This window comes from Phyllostomus hastatus, unplaced genomic scaffold (genome assembly GCF_019186645.2).
Source record: "Phyllostomus hastatus isolate PE091 unplaced genomic scaffold, TTU_PhHast_1.1 phas_scaffold_385, whole genome shotgun sequence".
Classification (NCBI taxonomy): domain Eukaryota; kingdom Metazoa; phylum Chordata; class Mammalia; order Chiroptera; family Phyllostomidae; genus Phyllostomus; species Phyllostomus hastatus.
This window is the reverse complement of record NW_025334026.1, coordinates 9,597,242-9,616,633: the sequence shown is the minus strand read 5'-3', so window position 1 is coordinate 9,616,633 and position 19,392 is coordinate 9,597,242. Positions and strand designations below refer to the sequence as shown.

At 34.0% G+C, this 19,392-nt stretch overlaps 1 protein-coding gene across 3 annotated transcripts in view; it reads left to right on the top strand.

Moving 5' to 3' along the window:
• The window catches only part of AUTS2 (activator of transcription and developmental regulator AUTS2), a 1,150,881-nt gene that overhangs the window by 542,418 nt on the left and 589,071 nt on the right, over positions 1-19,392 (top strand). The window lies entirely within an intron of this gene.

The window sequence follows — 19,392 nt, the reverse complement described above, 5'->3', positions numbered from 1 at the left end:
TCATTGATTCACTTCTGTAATATATGCTCATTAGGATGGAAAAAACAATCAAAGAAATCCCCTCTCAGTCCTAAAGAGCAGACTGATATCCATCCTTGTATTGAAGATTGTTTTATTTTTAAAATAAGTAACTTGCTATGCCCTAGGGATCATCAGTCAGTCTGAGATGTCTGTCTGGTTCCCAGCATGTAGGGGCAAATGTCCCTTACTTGGCCACAAAAGGGGCTACAGGTAAACCTGATTGGCTCATGCCATCTTTCCTACATAATTGTTTTTTAGTGAGAAGTATCATGTGGAGGATGGAGTTTGTATTATATATCGAGGTATTTATTCAATTTTAAAATCTCTTGAAGAACTTCCCCACACATATAATGAATCATCTTTTTAAAAACGTTTGGAGAAAGATGGTGTTTTGATGGATATTTTCCTTCACAGTCTAAGTAGGCAGCCTTCAGATTTCCTTTCAGTAAACATTAAACTCCTTCCTTTAGCAAATAGATATATAATTTTATTTTTTCTAGATTTTTCTCTGTTCTTTGGGAGAGGTGGGGATGGTGGCATACCACAGGTATTGTCACAATATTTTTAATAGAGAAATAGCCACCTCATTTCATTTATTTATAGCAAAATTACCCTTTTTGAATTCAAGAATCCTTTTTAAGATGTAAACAGAAGACTTACCAATAGGTATTATTTACACAATGGCATAGCATGCTAGTATAGAGGCTTCTTGTGGAATTTAAAGGAATCTGATTTGTGTTCTGAATGATGTACTCTGATACTTTAATGCCAGCTCAGCATTTTTGAGATAATAATGGAATCATGAAAATAAAATAAAGTGGAAAATAATTACTGATTCAGTTTAGTTGCTTTTATATTTCTTTCTGTAAAATGCTAATTACTCTGGTTTTCTTTGTCCACATGTTTTTCTCCATACATTTACATAAAACATATGAAAACCAACATCATATCATCAAATAAGTCTTTTTCAAGCTTGGCAGAAGTAGTATTTTCTAAATGTTTTTTTAAATTACTCTATGATAGGAGAAAAAGGATAAAGATTTTTTGGTACCTGCTTAATACAGTCAGCACACTTACCATTGTTCCTTATTGTGGCTGAATATTCATGCTTGCAGAGGCAAGCAGGATGCTTCAGCAGTCGAAATAACAGAAGTAATTCCATCTGCTATGTCTTCACACCAGTCTGCATGTGGGTTGAGATGCTCCAAGTAAAATCAGGAGACTGCCAATATCTGTTCTCTTTCCAAAAGCTAGATTCTTCTTCGGTGCTTTCTTCAGCAGAATAAGGCCAAAGCCACTTAGCCCTTGATCACTTCTAGACTGAATACTCTATTGTATTTTTATTGTTAGTATGATCACCCTGAAAGAAGAAAGTCATCTTTAGAAACATCAGAATTTTTTTATGCTTTTGTCACTTTTCTTCTCTAATTCTAGGAATGTTTATTTTTATTTGCTAACAATACATTATTATGATTAAAGAGTCTGAAATTATAAATCTAACATAGTTTTACACAATACTGGATGAGTATAAAAGTTTTTTTCTTACTGTTAAAATTGTTCTTAGCATTACTTTGCTTTTATTAAAATATTTGTAGTAATATTAACTTGTATGGATAAGATCCATACCAGGTGTATGTTCAGCTCTCAACTCTAGCAAAAATGCTCTACTTAGACTGTGTTTTCAGTAATGGGATCATTATATTATCAAAGTGCAAAATCCATTGATATTATTGCCAAGTCCTCATCAAAAAGTGTCATCTGTTTCAGTTTTGTTTCCAACAACATCACATGTAATACTTAATTTCAGGTACTAACTTCAACATTGGTGAGTTTCACCTTTGTAATTGGAAATAAAATATTCACAACTTTAAGTACTTTAGTTCTGATGTATTCTTTGCACAGTGGTTTATGATCTGTAATGCCATAATAGCATTTACTATGTCTTTAATGAAGGCTCAGCATCAGGTAAGTAAAAATGGTGATATTTTTACTTTGCCCTTAATCCTCTTCAGCATCTCTTTGAACTGTGGACGGAGACAAATCATCTGCAGAGTCAATGAGCTATTATTGCAATTGAACCTTAATGTGCATTCTGCTATGAGAAAACTGAAGGCACTCACCTGTTGGGTTTTTGACAACCCAGAGCTGTTTTCTGAAACACTCTCTCATGCCCCAGCATAACTCTTAACTTCACAATCATCTTTTATTTAGATTGTTGTACTTCTATAGAACTTTTACTGAACTGAGGTAAAATGTTGATTATTGTGTGTGTGCTAATAAAATAGACACCCACCTTAATATACACACTTACATGAGTGTGTTTATACACACACATGCACATTCCTAATTCACAGACAGTATAGTCTACTTTCTTTTAGTTCATTTCATTTATCAGTAGTGGTAAGTTGAAGGGTTTACGGAAGAATCCTTTGTTTTTGACATAGTAATATTTGTTTATATTTCCTTGGTTTTGTGTTCCAAAGATGTCTGCTTAGGTCTGTCGCTTTCTCAATCCATTTATAAGCTGAAGATTTGAGAAATGAGAACAGCCGCTAAAAGCAGTATTTACATAAGCACATTGCAAAGAATTCTTAAAGTAGACAAAATAGAGAAGGGTTGGAAGAAATTTTTCACATTTTCGAGAGCTTTTGAATAATGTGGCTGTTATACATACAGACACACACCACACACACATGCACATATTCATTACGTACTTATGCCTAGTTCATATTCTCAATATAAATGTAAACGTAGACTAGTTGGAATCTATTTGCTTTTCTTTTTTTTTTTGGCAAGAATACCATAAGTTGTTGGAGTGTTTAGGCTTTTTCTTTCTTTAAAATGTTAATACAGTGAATACATATTTTTTAATTAAATATTTATGGCTATATTCTCTTCTTATATATGTATTTGAAATTTTATTATGCATAATTTCATTGGTCAACTTAGAGACAAAATGATCTGAAGACTAGTGGTGTGACTTTGGGCACAGTATTTAATATCTCTGACACTATATCATCATCTGTACCTACCTAATAGAGTTGTGAATATTAAATAAGGCCCAAAGTCTCAAATAGCTTGGATCCTGCTTATGTCAACTCCCATGATCCAGAGTTTTTTCTTAATGGTTCTCAACTAATAATTTTCATCCTTAATTGGATCACATATAGTAATGTACATATTTTAAAATTATTGACAAAACTGACCTACTTCTACCTAGTGATTAAAATTACCACATTATATAATAAAAGGGCATTGTGTAGTGGCACACTATTTAAATGGGACTTGTATAATTACTGTTTTCATTTGCAGTTGAATAACTTAAGAAGTTTTAATGATAGCACTGTTAGTATGTTGTAGGTACCAAATACTGACCTGTGGCTTTCCATCCAGAGTTAAAAGGTTCTAAAGGGGTACAATTCTTTGCCCTGATCTAAGTTTTAGACTACAGACCCTTTAAGTATCTCCTGTTTTTCTCTTTTTTTTTCTGAAGTATATTTCATTGGTTATGCTATTACAATTGTCACATTTTTCTCCCTTTTATTGCCCTCTGTTCTGCACCCTGCCTCCAACATCATTTCCCCCCTCCCCCCCACACACACCTCTTAGTTCATGTCCATGGGTTATACATACAAGTTCCTTGGCTTCTCCATTTCCTAAACTGTTCTGAACCTCTCCCTGTCTATTTTATACCTACCATTTATACTTCTTATTCCCTGTACCTTTTCCACATTCTTCCCCTACCCCCTCTCTGCAAGTAACCATCCCTGTGATCTCCATTTCTGTGATTCTGTCCTGTTCTAGTTGTTTGCTTAGTTTATTTTTGCTTTTGTTATTTTAAGGTTCAGTTGTTGATAGTTGTGACTTTGTTGTCATTTTACTGTTCATAGTTTTCAATACCTTCTTTTTTTGAGATAAGTCCCTTTAACATTTCATACAATAAGAGCTTGGTGATAATGAATTCCTTTAACTTGACCTTATCTGGAAAGCACTTTATCTCCTCCACCCATTCTAAATGATAGCTTTGCTGGATAGAGTAATCTTGGGTGCAGGTCCTTCCCTCTCATGAATTTGGATACTTCTTTCCAGCCCCTTCTTGCTTGTAAGGTTTCTTTTGAGAAATCAGCTGATAGTCTGATGGGAACTCCTTTGTAGGTAACTGTCTCCTTTTCTCTTGCTGCTTTTAAGATTCTCTCGTTATCTTTAATCTTGGGTAATGTAATTATGATATGCCTTGCTGTGTGCTTCTTTGGGTCCAACTTCTTTGGGACTCTCTGAGCATCCTGGACTTCCTGGAATTCTGTTTCCTTCACCAGATTGAAGGAAGTTCTCCTTCATTATATTTTCAAATAAGTTTTCCATTTCTCGCTCTTCCTCTTCTCCTTCTGGCACCCCTATGATTCAGATGCTGGAACATTTAAAGTTGTCCTGGAGATTCCTAAGCCTCTCCTCATTTTTTTGAATTCTTGTTTTTTCATTCTGTTCTGGTTGAATGTTTATTTCTTCCTTCTGGTCCAAATTATTGATCTGAGTCCTGGTTTCCTTCCCGTCACTGTTGGTTTCCTGTACATTTTATTTATTTCACTTTTCATAGCATTCACCTTTTCCTCTATTTTGTAACCATACTCAGCCATTTCTGTAGGCCATCTGATTACCAGTGTTTTGAACTCTATGTCTGATAGGTTGGCTATCTCTTCATCACTTAGTTGTATTTTTTCTGGATCTTTGATCTGTTCTTTCATTTAGGCCATATTTTTTTTGTCTCTGAATGCCTGTTACCTAGTAAGGGGCAAAGCCTTAGGTATTCACCAGGGTGGCATAACCATGTTGCTGCTTTGTGGCAGTGTGTGGGGGGGTCAGGGTCAGAGAGGGAACAATGCCACTTGGTCAGGTCTGAGACAGCTTTTAGTCACTTCCCCCACTACCCACAAACAAATTGGGCCCTTCTGGTCCTGATTCTCAGGTTGGTGGGTTCTAGAATCTTGTGGTCCTCTCCAGTAAACTGTCCTGTGAGGCTGGGAGTTTCTCCCACTGCCACAACCCCCATATGGTTTTACAATTAGAGGTTCTGAGACTTTATTTCCCTGTACTGGAACCCTGGGTTGCTTGGTCTGTCTTGCTCCCCAGTTGTTCCTCCTGTTTTATCCTCACTCAAATGTGGGACTGCCAACCACTGCCTTGCCTGCCCGGTCCTCCAACTGCTGCCTTGCTGCATGTCCTCTCAGCTCAGCTGCCTGTTTCTGCTGTTCCTACCAGTCTGGATGAATATTTCTTCTTTAATTCCTTGATTGTCGGACTTCCATACAGTTTGATTTTCTGGCCATTCTGGTGTTTTTTTATTTTTAAATTTGTTGTTGTCCTTCTTTTGCTTGTGGGAGGAGGCAAAGTGTATCTACCTATGCCTTTATCTTGGCCAGAAGTCTGTATTTTCTGTTTTTCTTTACTGTAATGTGTATAACTCTCAAAACTAATTTGTGGTATTTTGTAAAACCATAATTGCTCCCCGCCACCAAATCAGAGTGGGTTTTATTAGATGAGAGTGGAGCCAAGTTGAGTTTCTTTAAAAAGATCAGGGGTTTTTTTTGTTTGTTTGTTTTTGCACAATTGTTCATTTCATAGACTGGGCTTTTAAATGGCCACTTCTGACTTTTTTTCTTTAAATAAGTATTGGGCACCTTCTCTGTCTGGTACTGTTCTCATGATGGATTATCCATGATCCCTCTCTCAAGGAATTCAGTCTCTCCTAATTCCAGATCTTTTTCTTTGTGATATTTTTAAATATTTTTGACACATTGTATTTAAGTAAGAGGATTTGGGCTCTTCAGAAAACCTAACATTTTTTATAATATTTTTGTGATTTTAAGTATAAAAGTTCAGATGCATCAACCTGGACTTGACTACAACCCCATCCAAAGCAGAAGTGTCTTCTTTCTACCTGCCAGTACTTGCTGGTGATGCTGAGAGAGAATTTATTCATAACCAGCTAAGTACTTATATTTAAGATGAGGAATGCTGAGTAATGTGCCCCTCAAACAAGACTCTAACTTTTATATTTATTAGACATTAACTCTGAATGAACAGTTCCAAACAAATTATCGGTCTTTACTGACAAGTTTTCGCTGTAATGGAAATTTTTTAAATTGTAATCTTTATTGTGTTTTTTAATTACTATTTAGTCCCCATTTACCTAGCAGTCACCACACTGTTGTCCATGAATCCTTTTTCCTTTTTTGCTCATTCCTTCCATGCCCTCCTCTCCCCTACCCATCCTGCTGTCTATCTATGAACCTGTTTCTTTCTGCTTATTAGTTCCATTTGTTCATTAGAGTCCATATATGAGTTTTTACGGTCATATGGTATTTGTCTTTCTCTGTCTTATTTCACTTAGCATAATATTTTACAGGTCCATCCATACTGTCCTAAAGGGTAAAATTTTCTTCTTGTTCATGGCCGAGTAGAATTTCGCTGTTTAAATGTCTTATAGTTGTTTTATCCACTCATCTATTGATGGACCGTTGGGCTGCTTCCATATCTTGGCAATCATAAACAACATGACAGTGAACATTAGAGGTACTTATGGTCTTTTGAATTAGTGTTTTGGGTTCCTGTGGATATATTCTCAGAAGTGAGATTGCAAATTCCATTTGGAATCCCATCAGGGATCTCTAGTTTTTATTTGGACTCATTGGTAAAGACTGAGCTAATAATAGCTCACCAGATAGAGAGTTCAGCTCATTTTAATTTTCAAGAATGTATAAAATATCTCTTCTTAGTTTTTAAGGTAAATAAGATGTAAGCTTTGCCCTCAAGTCCAGGGTACATAGTTGTCTTGGTACAAAGTCAACTGGTCAGTCCTATGAGAAGCATAAGTAGAGTACTTGGGAAGTACCTATTAGGGTCAGTTAATTGTAGGAGGCTTAAGTTGTGTCGAAATTGCTAGATTTTTAGATTTCCAACAGAATTTGAGATAGGAACAACAAAGACAAGATCACAGAGAAACAGCATGATAGACTGCAAATGGTTTGACTGCACCATGTTTCTGGAAAAAAGCCAGGCCTAGGTTGGTTAATTACAGGGGAGGTGGAAAAAACAAGGATGAAGTTGGGGGAGTAAGAAGAATGGTTTATAGGTAGACCTAAATGTGACTTAGTGACCTGCTGAAAATGAAGAAGATGGCAAACCAAGAATTGACAAATATGGTGCTTTCTTTTTCTTGGAATAGGAATTCCAGGAGGAAGAAGGTAGATTTTGGGACAATAATGATTTTGGAAGGTAGATAGATAGTTGTTTGTGTATGTATCTTCAATGATATTTTAAAGAGGTAGCCAGAATAACAGGAAGAACCAAATATTTCTGCCCAAATTTAAATTTATAGTAAAGTTTATAAAAAGTAATACTTAGTAAGAACTTGAGTAAATCTTTAAAATTCAGCCAATGCCTATCACAAAATATCTTTGAGATGTGGTTATATGTGTAATTTTTCTGAGTGACCCCTAACAATTACCCAGTGAGCCATGAAAGTACATTAAAACTTTAGTCTCAGATATTCCCTGCCTCCAAAGTAAGCACAATGTCATATAAATGTTTTATTATGTAATATTTAATATACAAAATAGTCATTATGAATATTATTTTGATTATAATGAAACAAAAATCTTGTAAACCATCACTCAACTAAATCTAGTACATTACTACTGATTTAGAAGCTATCTGCTTACTATGCAGAAACATCTGAAATCATTTGCATTTCCTAATGGTAAACAGTTGCCACATTTTTAACTGTAATCTTTAATGTTATTTTAAACTAGGTATTATACATTTGTACCCCATAAAGTAACAGAACGAGAACACTCAAGTAAGTATTTTGTGCAGATTAATAACCACAGAATTAATCTTAGTTAAACTGGAGAGTTGATTTTTACCACAACCAAATATCTACATTATGAGAAACTCCTCCACCTAGTCACAGATAAACTCTCTAATAACTTCAAGGCCTTAGACTAAAAATATAATTGTATTGACCATTTTTATTGTTTTTTTTTCCATGTTTTTGACTGGTTATTAGCCTCTAACTTGGGGAATAAGATCAGTGAGTTATGAGTATTGTCTTCTGTCTCTATACCACTCTTAACCTGAACTTTCTCCTTCAGTACAAAGGAATTGAGAATTTGGTGAATAGGGTAATCAGATGGGAAAGGAACAATTGATGTCTACAGTTGCTACCATTCTCTTAAGTCTGCTTTCATTTTCTCAGCATTTGTGTCAGAGGATAAGCTAAATATTTTTAAATATTTGCTGCCTACAAAAATCTTTGTTAGTGGCTATTATAAACTTTAATTAAGGAGATCTCATGAAAACCTGGGTGCTCCTAAAGGACATAGTGAAAGAACCTTAGGGCCTGTCTCCCTTTCAGTTCCCATTCTTCATCCCTCACATTTGGAGGAAATAAATCAGTTTGGAGAAAAAAAGATTTTACCAGCTCCTGGAGCAGATAATTGCTAAAGGGACCTTTCGTTCAAATATTCCAAGATCTTTTATTTTAGCCGCCTTTCACCTAAAAATGTCTCCCACTTGGAACCAATGCCTTCGATGTCGTTGCTGCCTCTGTTAGCTGTTCTTTGTACTATAGAAATGCAAGACCATCATCCCCTTCCTGCTTAACAAACACCGCTCTCCAATGTCAGCATTGAAGGAAGTTCAGATTGCAATTGAGTGCCCAAGTCTGCCTGTCTTTGAATGTAATAATAATGAATAAAGGGTTGTGTTTGCATTATTCAGCTAGGGTTAACATTTAGAAATGTTGAGGCGGTAGGCTTACTCTGTCTCATAGTTAGTATATCCAATTGATCATAGAGGTGATGCAATAAAGGCTTTAGCAGAGTACATTGGCAATCCCAGAGAGAACAAGCAGGTCATGTCATGGAAATCAGAAAGTAACTTTATTTCCATTTTTATTTTCTTTCTTTTTTCTCCTCTGACGTTGGTTTTAAGGAAGGCTGGAGATTGTCAAATTGCAGAAATGTTGGATTAGCTGGTATGAGCCATATATCAGTACTTTGAGCCATGGGCATTGTCAGCCCCCAGGGTTTTTTCTAACTACCCATACAACCTTTGATAGATTTATCTTACCTGGAGTTTTATGGGCTATCAATCAGCTTCTTTCAAATCAAAGGACTCAGTCCTTTGCTTAACTGCTTTAAAAAAAGATATTGTTTTTCTGAAATTGTAAATTAGGTACCTCCCAATGCATTGAATAGGAAACATAGCTTGGTGAAACACCAAGAGTATTATTTGAAAAGAGGTTAAAAAACACAACTGGGGCTTGTTAAAAAGGAAAAGTGCTATTTTAACTCCAAGTGTCACATTTTCCTATAGTCAGCTTTAGCAGTAAACAAGAGTTATTGGAGGCTTAGATAGTTTGAGAGACTTCACTTATCTCCCAGTACTTGACTTCAAAAGCCAAACATTTAAAGTGTATTTTGCTTTTGTATTAATGTTTATCCATTTAAAATACAATGTAGTTTTAACAAAAGCACCCTGGTGACAAGCACCCTAGTGACAAGATATAGCACAGTTAATAAACTGTCAGGTCCCATACACATGTAGTTGAAAAGACCAGCACAGTTACCCAAAGATTGGCATTATAAATCACTGTTAACAGACCTTAATTTGCTTACAAGGCTAATGAATGATCTCCAATTTTCTTGTAGTAATTAGCCTGACTAACAGTGATGTTAAAGGAACCTGCCTTATACTACACTTAATTTCTGCTCTGACACCTTTGGGGTATAGTTTGCAGGGTGAAAACAAAACAAAATGAAAAAAAAAGTGACAAGAATTATCAATCTCTATTGATAACTTCCTGGCAATAGACCCAGATTGTGGCCATTCTTGAGTAGAAGCATGGCCAGAGGTGATGACTGTCTATTAGGGCTTATGAACTGTAATGTATTAGCAAATTTGCAAAGGAGTGGTAAAGCCAGATAATTGCAGTGTTTCCTGTCTAAATGTGCTGCTGCATATGGTGGCCTCTGATTTTAAGGAGCCATTAAAAATACAGAAAGTTATAACAGCTGTAGTTCCTAGTGTATTTCTAATATTTCATGTTCATCACTTCTCATAAAATCTTGTCCAGGCCAACAAATGATTATATGTGCAGCTGGATTTCCCAAGAAGGAAATTGGGAAGAATTTCAATCATGTATGTAGGTAGGCTTACAGAGACCCACAGAAAACTCATCCAGACCCATAGTGTGTGCCTTGTGTTTGTAATTACTCCCAGGAGTCCTCTATTTCCATTTTAGTTCCTAAAGACAGCATTTACATTTTACATTTTGCAAAAGGATCCTATCAATGACCAATGTTTCCTACCTTTTTTGGAAATAGTCCTGACTTTGCCATGGGAAGGTAGGGCTGTGTTCTGTCCAGAGAAAACCATGGGAAGTTAGCATCTTGACCTTAAACCCAAAGGACACAAGAAATCGGGTTCCTTCAGAATAAAATGCATTTCTAAAATAACTTTGTAGCAGAACTAGCTCTGTGATGAAAACCTGATTTCCCTGAATGAAATACTTGACTACCATAACATAATAAATACTAGAATATTCTGAGAATGAGAATTAACTAGGGAATTTTAACGTATCTTTTTAATCAGATATTAAACAGCTAAGCATATGACCAAAATGAAAGCCTTAAACCACATTTTGTACAGGGGCATGATACATTTACAGGTTATTTTTATCTATATGTTGTTAAATTGACAGCTTTCAACTTGTTAATTAAAATAGACTATGATTTGGGCTTTGCATAGGCTTAGAATTACAGAACCTCTGGGTAAGGAGGGACTTCAGAAATCACCTTGTGACATCATACATTATTTGCTTTCTCTGACTTACATTGATTAGCATAATGCTTTCAAATTCCATCTTTGTTGTTGCAAATGGCAGGACTTCTTTCTTGTCATTGCTGAATAATATTTATTTATATATATAAAAGATGGGACATATATAGACAGATATATATATATATGTGTGTGAATATACACATATATATCTGTACACACACACACACATATCTTCTTTATCCATTCATCCTTTGATTTTCATTTAGAGTTTTTTTTCCAAATCTTGACTATTGTGAATAATACCACAATCAACATGGGTGTGCAGATATCCCTTTGAGATACTGATTTTAGTTCTTTTGTTTATGTACCCAGCAGTAGGATTGCTGGTTCATATGGTAGTTCAATTTTAAAGTATTTGAGGAACCACCATACTGTTTCACACAATTTACATTCCCACTGACACTGTATAAAGGTTCCCCTTTTTCCATGTCATTGCCAACATTTATCTCTTGTCTTTTGATAAAAGCCATCCTAACAGGTATGAGGTGTTATCTCTTTGTGGTTTTGATTTGTATTTCCCTCATGATTAGTGAAGTTGAGCACTTTTTTATATTATCTGTTGGCCATTTGTATGTCTTCTCTGGAAAAACATCTATGCAGGTCCTTTGCTCATTTTTAATTGGGTTGTAGAATATTACTTATAGGTGGAATTTTTAAAAAACTGAACCATTAACAATAAAGTGTAAAATGGTGGTTACCAGGGGCTGGGGAGTGGGGAATTGGGAAATTTCTTTTTAAGGGTACAAACTTAAAACTAGTGGATAAGTAAGTTCTAGAGATATCAAACACAATATAATGATTATAGTCAATGATACTGTATTATAAACTTCAAAGTTACTAGTAGATGAAATCTTAATTGTTGTTAACACAAAACAGAAATAATAAATATGTGGCTTGAAAAAGGTGTTAGTTAAAGCTACTATAGTAATCATATGTGATATATAATGTTTCAAACCAATATGTACAATTTAAACTTTACACAGTGTTTTATGTCATTATACCTCAAAAATTATTGAAAAAAAATTTTAAGTCATCTCATCTGACTAACAATCTGAAACCTAGCACAGAAACGAAGTATTGTCTCTGTAGGCTGACAGGACTCTGACCTGTCTGATCCTGGGTACTGTCCTGCAGTTGGCAGAGTTGAAGATCACATAAATTTTCTTAACATCTATACCTCATTGTTCTATTTTCTTGATGACAGCAATGCTTAACTAACTCCTAGTCTTTTTCATAGCTGATACTGTTAAATCTCTTTTCTCATTTTATGTGTATACATATATATTAAATATATATATACACACACGTATATGTATTTTACCTTCACTGAAGTTCATCATGGTGCACTTAGTGCACTTGGCCTATTATTCTAATCTATTTAGATTGCCATCTAATATGTCATTGTCTCTCTTAGCTCCATCCTGGTGCAAATTACCCAATCCTATATGTGTAATTTCTTGATCTTCATCTAAGTCTTGGACAATAAAGTAGCAGTGCTGCTAGGTTTTCGCCATTGTCATCTTTGCGATGTCTCTTCTTGATAGGATTTGGTATATGCTGGCTGGCTATTATAGGTCTGGCCATTTATTTCCACTGGTGATTTTATCTGGAGCCACAAAAGAAATCTAACATTCTTTGTTTTGTTTATTCATACACACATTTGGAAAGGGCTTTGAGCTAGTATGTGGACATGCTTAGTATATTGTATTTTTCCTTTGTATTTATACTATTGATTTTTAACAATTAACTGGACATTCTTGTGTGGATGCTTATGTTTTCCTGCAGAATGGAAAAGTAATTGACCACTAAAACATGCATTTAGTTGTGATGTGGATGTATTCATAACTAAGCAACTTTAAATTATTCTAATGTATGTGAATAAGCAGTGTTATATAAAATAAATGAAATGACACACTGTAGAAGAGGTGCAATTTGCTGTAGTGTTCATGTCATAATAGATATGCATGTGAAATAATTAGAAAAGGAGATAAAAACATGCTAGTATTTACAATACGTCTATATAGTATACAGTAGCATTTTAAATATAAAATTGTTGAGTTTTGACACATTTAAAGTTTGACTATAGAAGATGTAATAAGTTCATTTTTGTTATTGCAAATTGAAAATTGGTAGGGCCATGAAATCAATGAAGTTTTTAATATTCTTCTCTGTGTGATGACCATTATTGCATTCTATTTGCTTCATCTTTTAAGTGAAGGATTGGATAAAGATGCTCTTTAAAGGGGGTGTTTCAGTGTAAGCACATCTGTGGATGTGTTGGTAACTGTTGTACAAGCAATTAAGAGACTATACATGTTCAGAGGTAATGAATATAAACCATAGTGCCTGTCATTCCCTGCCTGAACACTGTTTCAGTAAAGTTGATTCAGTCTACAGTCATTTAAGTGCTTTAACTCATAATGTTACCAAGTAGTGATAAAAACAATGCAAAGTTAGCTCTTTATGTAAATCCTATAAAAAGCTTGGTCTTTATCATCTATAACTAAAAGCATCTCTCAGTCCTCCTCAGCTGGTGGAGTGTTTGGAGTTGGGTTTTCATATTGTTGTATTTACCTGTTTTCATGTGTTAAGGTCTAAGCTAGATCTCAGTGGTTGATTCTGAAGCTTTGAGACACCCTTTCAGTGTTTAGAGTATTAGAGTTTAGTCATCTTACAGCAGGAGAAAAAAATCTGCCTTGCTTTTTTTCTTGTTGTGATATGTATCTTATGTTATATTCTACTTGGTGTGACTTTTCCTTTTATATTATGCATTTGAGCTTTATTGGTCATAATTTTACTCATTTTACTTACCACAGATCTTTATAACTATGTTAGTTCTGTATAATATATGTGTGTGACATATTACTCATTACATACATGAATTGAATATGAGGTTTGATTAGGAATAATGTTTGGAATATTGACCATTGTCTACATTGCAAACTAGGCTTTGCTAGACATTGTTCTCATCAATTGTTAGACATTGTCTAAGACATTGCTAGACATTGCTAGACATTGTTCTGAGGAATTTACATATCTTAATTACTTAGTCAGTAAAAAACTTTATAAGGCTTGAAATATTATTACTCACATTTTATGGATGAGAAAACTGAAGATCAGAGACAGTAAGTAACTTTCCCAAAGATGTACTACTTAGAAGGGTTTAAAGTTTAGAATCCAACCTGATAATATAAAATTATCCTGCCAAGAGACTAATGTAATTCACATTGAGCAATAGGAAAGTAGAAACTGCTCATGATGAATCTGTCTTTGCTTGTTTTACCTCACTAACTGGACAGGAGAGCATTGGGTCCTTATCTTCTATTTTCCACCTTTTCAGTCAAGCATAGAACCTTAGCCCCTCCCCCAAACAAAAGGTTTTATTTATGTTTTAATAAATATTTGTGCCTCATAAATATATGTAGGTCAGTCCAAATAAAGCCTGACTGATGCAAGGGAGTGGGCTCTGAGTTTCCCAGATCTCTTTCTTTGTGTGAATGGGCCTGGGTAGCTTTGTTTTTAAATTAATAAACTTTAGTTTTAAGCAGAATATTAGGTTTGCAGGAAAATTGAAGTTAAAGTACAGAGAGTTGCCATATATCTTTTTCCCCCTTACATATACAATCTCCCTCTCTAATGACATCACACACACCACAGTGGTACATTTTTTGCACCTACATCAACTTGTTATTATCATCCAAAAGCCATAGTTTACATTAGGGTTCCTTCTTGATGATGCACATTTGATGGGTTTTGACCCATGTATAAGGACATGCATCTACCATTACAATATCATGCAGACTAGTTTCTTGCTCTTAAAATCAACTTTGCTCTGCCTATTCAATCTGAGCCCTCCAACCCATGGCAACCACGGATCTTTTTACTCTCTCCATTGTTTTGTCTTTTCCAGAAAATCATATAGTTGGAATCATACAGCACACAGCCTTTTCTGATTGAAACCTCTTACTAGTTAGTGATACCCATTTAAGACTCCTCCATGTCTTTTTATGGCTTGATTGCTCATTTTTTTTTTTTAGTGCTGAATAATATTCCTTTGGTTGGATGCCCTGCAATTTGTATGTCCATTAACCTACTGAAGGACATCTTGGTTGCCTCCAAATTTTGGCGACTATGAATAAAGCTGCTATTGACATCTGTATACAGTTTTTGCTGTGGAAATAAGTTTCCAGCCCATCAAGGTAAAAAGCAAGGAACATAATTGTTGGACCTTGTAGTTAGAAAAAATGCCCAACTTTCTTCCAAAACAGCTGTAGAATTTTGCATTTCCATCAACATGAATGAAATGAAATTTCATGAATGAAATTTCCATTTGCTCCTAGTCCTCATCAGTATTTGGTATTATCAGGGTTTTGGACTTTGATAATTTTAATAAGTATGTAATGATATTGCACTATTGTTTTAATTTACAATTCTCTGCCATGGGTGAGATGCTTTCATAATTAGGGAGATCAGAAAGGAGATTGCATTTATTGTTGCTACAAGTACTTTTTTGGGGTCCAACTACTTTTTTATCTGAGAAAATTACCCTGCGAATTTTATTTATATTGTTATTTTTATGGATTTGTATTTTTAAACCTGTCAGTTTCTATGTGTACAAAATTTCTTTTATCAACAGATAGGTCATTTAATGTTTTTACTCCTGATTCCATTCATCAACTAACTTGATTACATTTTAATTCATTTTATTGTTTTCCATCGCTCAGCAATAGTCTCATTCTTGGTTCATTTACTCTTTTGAAACAACAGAATTATTTGTGTAGTTATATATTTTTCCTTTTCTTCTATTTTCTACTTTCCACCCTCACCCCCATTTACTCTTTTAACATGATAAAATTGCAAAGTGTGAGCCTGAAAAATAAAGAATATCTTCAGTGATTGTGATCATGTATTATAGTGCTTTTAAGCTCATTTCAGGTCATTGTACTTCCAATTAATTTGATTACAAGCATTTAAGCTGTCACATATACAGCCTTCTGCTTCTTAGAATTTCAGTAATAATCATGAAACTGAGTGCTCTGTACTTCTTTATGTACACAACTCACTTTTAGTGTTTTGGGAGAAACTTGTGCCTCTTATAAAGATCACCCACAGTTTCTGAGCCTGGATGAAGCTAGTGTGCAATATTGGAGCAGTGGCACAATTTTATTTAAAATTTTTAAAGTGTGCAGGTGTACATGTATGAAAGGTGACTATCAAAACCAACTTTTTATTTTCATTTTTGGATATAATCTACATTTGCAAAAAATTAAAATTTTGGAATCTAAACATCATTGTTGACTAATATTTTGTCTGTGAGAATGGAAGGAAGGCTTTCACAGAATTAAAACAAACAAGAGGTTCTAATGTTAATACCCTCAACATAAAGAAATATTCCAGGAGTGTTTATAGATAAAAAATAAAATCCCAGGTTATTAAGGTTTTGTAGAGTTGATGAGTTTTTCAAAAGGTTTACAAAGTGAAGGTAAAATCATGACTCCCATACATGATAAAATTACATGTTTTAAAGATATTATTTAATAAGATGGAATTTGGCAGATGCTGTAACCAATTCAAAGGAGAACCCAAAGAACAGACACAATTATAGATGAGGAATATTGAAATTAATTTATAGACACAGAATTGGCTTTGAGGGAAGTTGATTGATCTTATACCTGGCAAGACAATTTGTTTGATAATAGACAATAATTATGTTGCATTGCTATCATATCTGCAACTTACAGAGTTGAAAATTAGCTCCCATGTACTCATAAAAACATAATGCTGAAGATTATGCCATGGAAAATGCACCGTGTTCCCATGAAGTGAAAAAATTCCTATATTTGATCATAAATAGCCTCAAAGGAAGATTGGTTCCATTAAATTATTTACATGAGTACATCCTTTTAAAGTTCACTTTTTTGGGAAGGTTTTGCAGGAATCCTATGCTGCACTTATGGAGTCTCTGGTATTTGTTGAGGCTTGAAAGCCAAACCCAAGAAATTCACTTCACTGCCTCCAGTATTTGTATATTTGTATGGTTTCTTTGTTCTTCAAGTGCCCCAGATATCCCAAGGTGGCCTGCCAGGAAGTGATCTTTCTTCCTACACATATTGCTGGATCCCATAAGCCTCAGGTTCCAGGTGAGTTTTTCTAGGAAGGTTTTGTAAGTAGCAAAAGTCCATAAAATCCACCTTAATTCCTTAAAAGTGTCTAATTATAGCTGACTAAAAAGGCATCACTCTTAAATACAGCATTTCAGACAATGCCTTGTAATTTTTTCAGGCATATTCTGGTAAACAGGAAGACCAATTCTTATTGAACCTATATAATTAAATATAAACATCTGAAAAGTAAGAAGATTGAGAGTTTCTGAACTTGGGGGGGCAATGGGGTCAATGAGACTAAGACATCACTTGAAAATATTTGAGTTTATAAAACAAAATCTAACCTAAAAGGAGAAATTGCTTCTATATGTGTGTGTGTTTGTGTGTATATATAAAATAGTACTTAAAAAAATCAGTGATATTCCAAACAAACCAACCAATGATGAGCCCTTATCTGTTCATTCAGCTTTTTATAATTCATTCTTGAGCCACTGGATTTTGGGTTAGCAATCTCATGAACTCATTTTCTTCTCAACTAAAAAGAGTTCTGGAAAATCCTGACTTAGCTCACTGGTCTTGTCTTAAAGTTGTTTAAACAATGACATCAGGACCCTGTACACACAAGCCTTTTCTTTAAAGTCTTAGTTATTTGAAGTACCTCATACATCCTTTTACATGGGGCTGTGAGACCGTCTCCCATGTTGAAATCTAGAACTTTGGCTTAGCCAGGTCCTGAATGCAGAGCTTTCAGGGAAACATCAAAGTTAGTAAAAAAGCTGTGTGTATATTTCAGAATTAAAATGGCTGTGGTTAATCAATCACTTATAATTTTTTTAAAGTGGAAAAATCTAACGAGATATTTTAACAAGAATAATGTAACCAAGAAGGAAATTTGGTGTTTCTGTGGTATGCAAACAAAGTAATAAAAGAAGTCTTAGACAAAATCACAAAGAAACAAGCCCATGAAAACTAAACAAATTTTGGTAAGATTTTAATATACTTCATTGCTTTTCAGACTCAAATATTACAAACTAATGCAAATAAAATTCACTTTTCAAGTTTTGTTCTCATTATGCTTTTTCATATTCTGGAACAAACTGACACTGTACTTCAGGAAAAGGGCTCATAAGGTTAGAGCTGATTTGATAATACCAACATGTTATTAATATGCAACATGTCCATATACTAGTGAGAAATGAATGAGTAAATGGGCATTTAAATTTTCTTTAGTTTCAGTTTCCAGTGTGGTACATATCAATAGTGATATCATTCACACAAATAAACACAAAACATAAGCTCATTGTGGTTCTCAATAAGTTTTAAGAATGCAAAAGTTAGTAGAGACCAGAAATCTTGAGAACCACTGTTTTAGGAAAAAAATGATCTTTTATTTGCAAAGCAAGCACATAGAGTTATAAAATGCAAAGTTATATTTCTTAGAAATAATTGTTCTTAAATACAGTGTCAGCTCCCTACATTGTAATGTTTAGTCAAAGTAACTAACTTATATTTCCAGAAAAAAACTGTTAGGGTGGGTAACTGAACTGTCTGTGAAAGATCAGCATTTTAGCAGAAGTCATGAGTAAATATAACCAACTTTCTACAGCCATACACATCTCTCCTACAACCTCATAAAGTAAAAATAAATACATTCATTAACCTGACTGAAATATAGTTTCTCTGTAGCTTATCAAAATAAAAACCAAAAGCATATACTTTTAAAATTAGGATTAGTAATTAAGTAATTAAATATGGCTTAGGTAACTAATCCATTAAATAACTCAATATTAGTTCAAGGTTTTAAGTTACTTAAAGATCTTGAAAATTATTTAAGCTGACATAATACAAAACATGCTTACTGTTAAAATACAATTTATCAGAATAATGATTAAATTTTGTCAAATTTACTTTTCTCATAATCTTAAACATGAAGTGGAAATGCTAGTTTATTTGATCAGTAAAACTATATATTAGGAAAAACATTTGCAGTAGAATTAAAATATATACTTATATTATACTTACCACTTTTAAGTCAGAGAATACATAGCTATTTTTATTTTATTAAACCAAATTCTATTAAAATATTCTTTGGCAGAAATTTACCTATAATATACAAACTTGGATTTGTAAAATACTTTTGGGTTGATTTATGTAAGAATTTATTTTTAAATCTACCACATTTAGAATATTGGAAATCTAATTTCCTTGTTTTCAGGGAAGTTTACAAATATTTAGTTTATATTAGCTTATTTATACCTAATAGCCTATTAGAACAGAATTATTTTAATTTTAGGGTCTTAATAATCTTACTAGTATCATCAGGATGTAGAAGACATTTACACATTCACACATTCAAAGGTAAAGT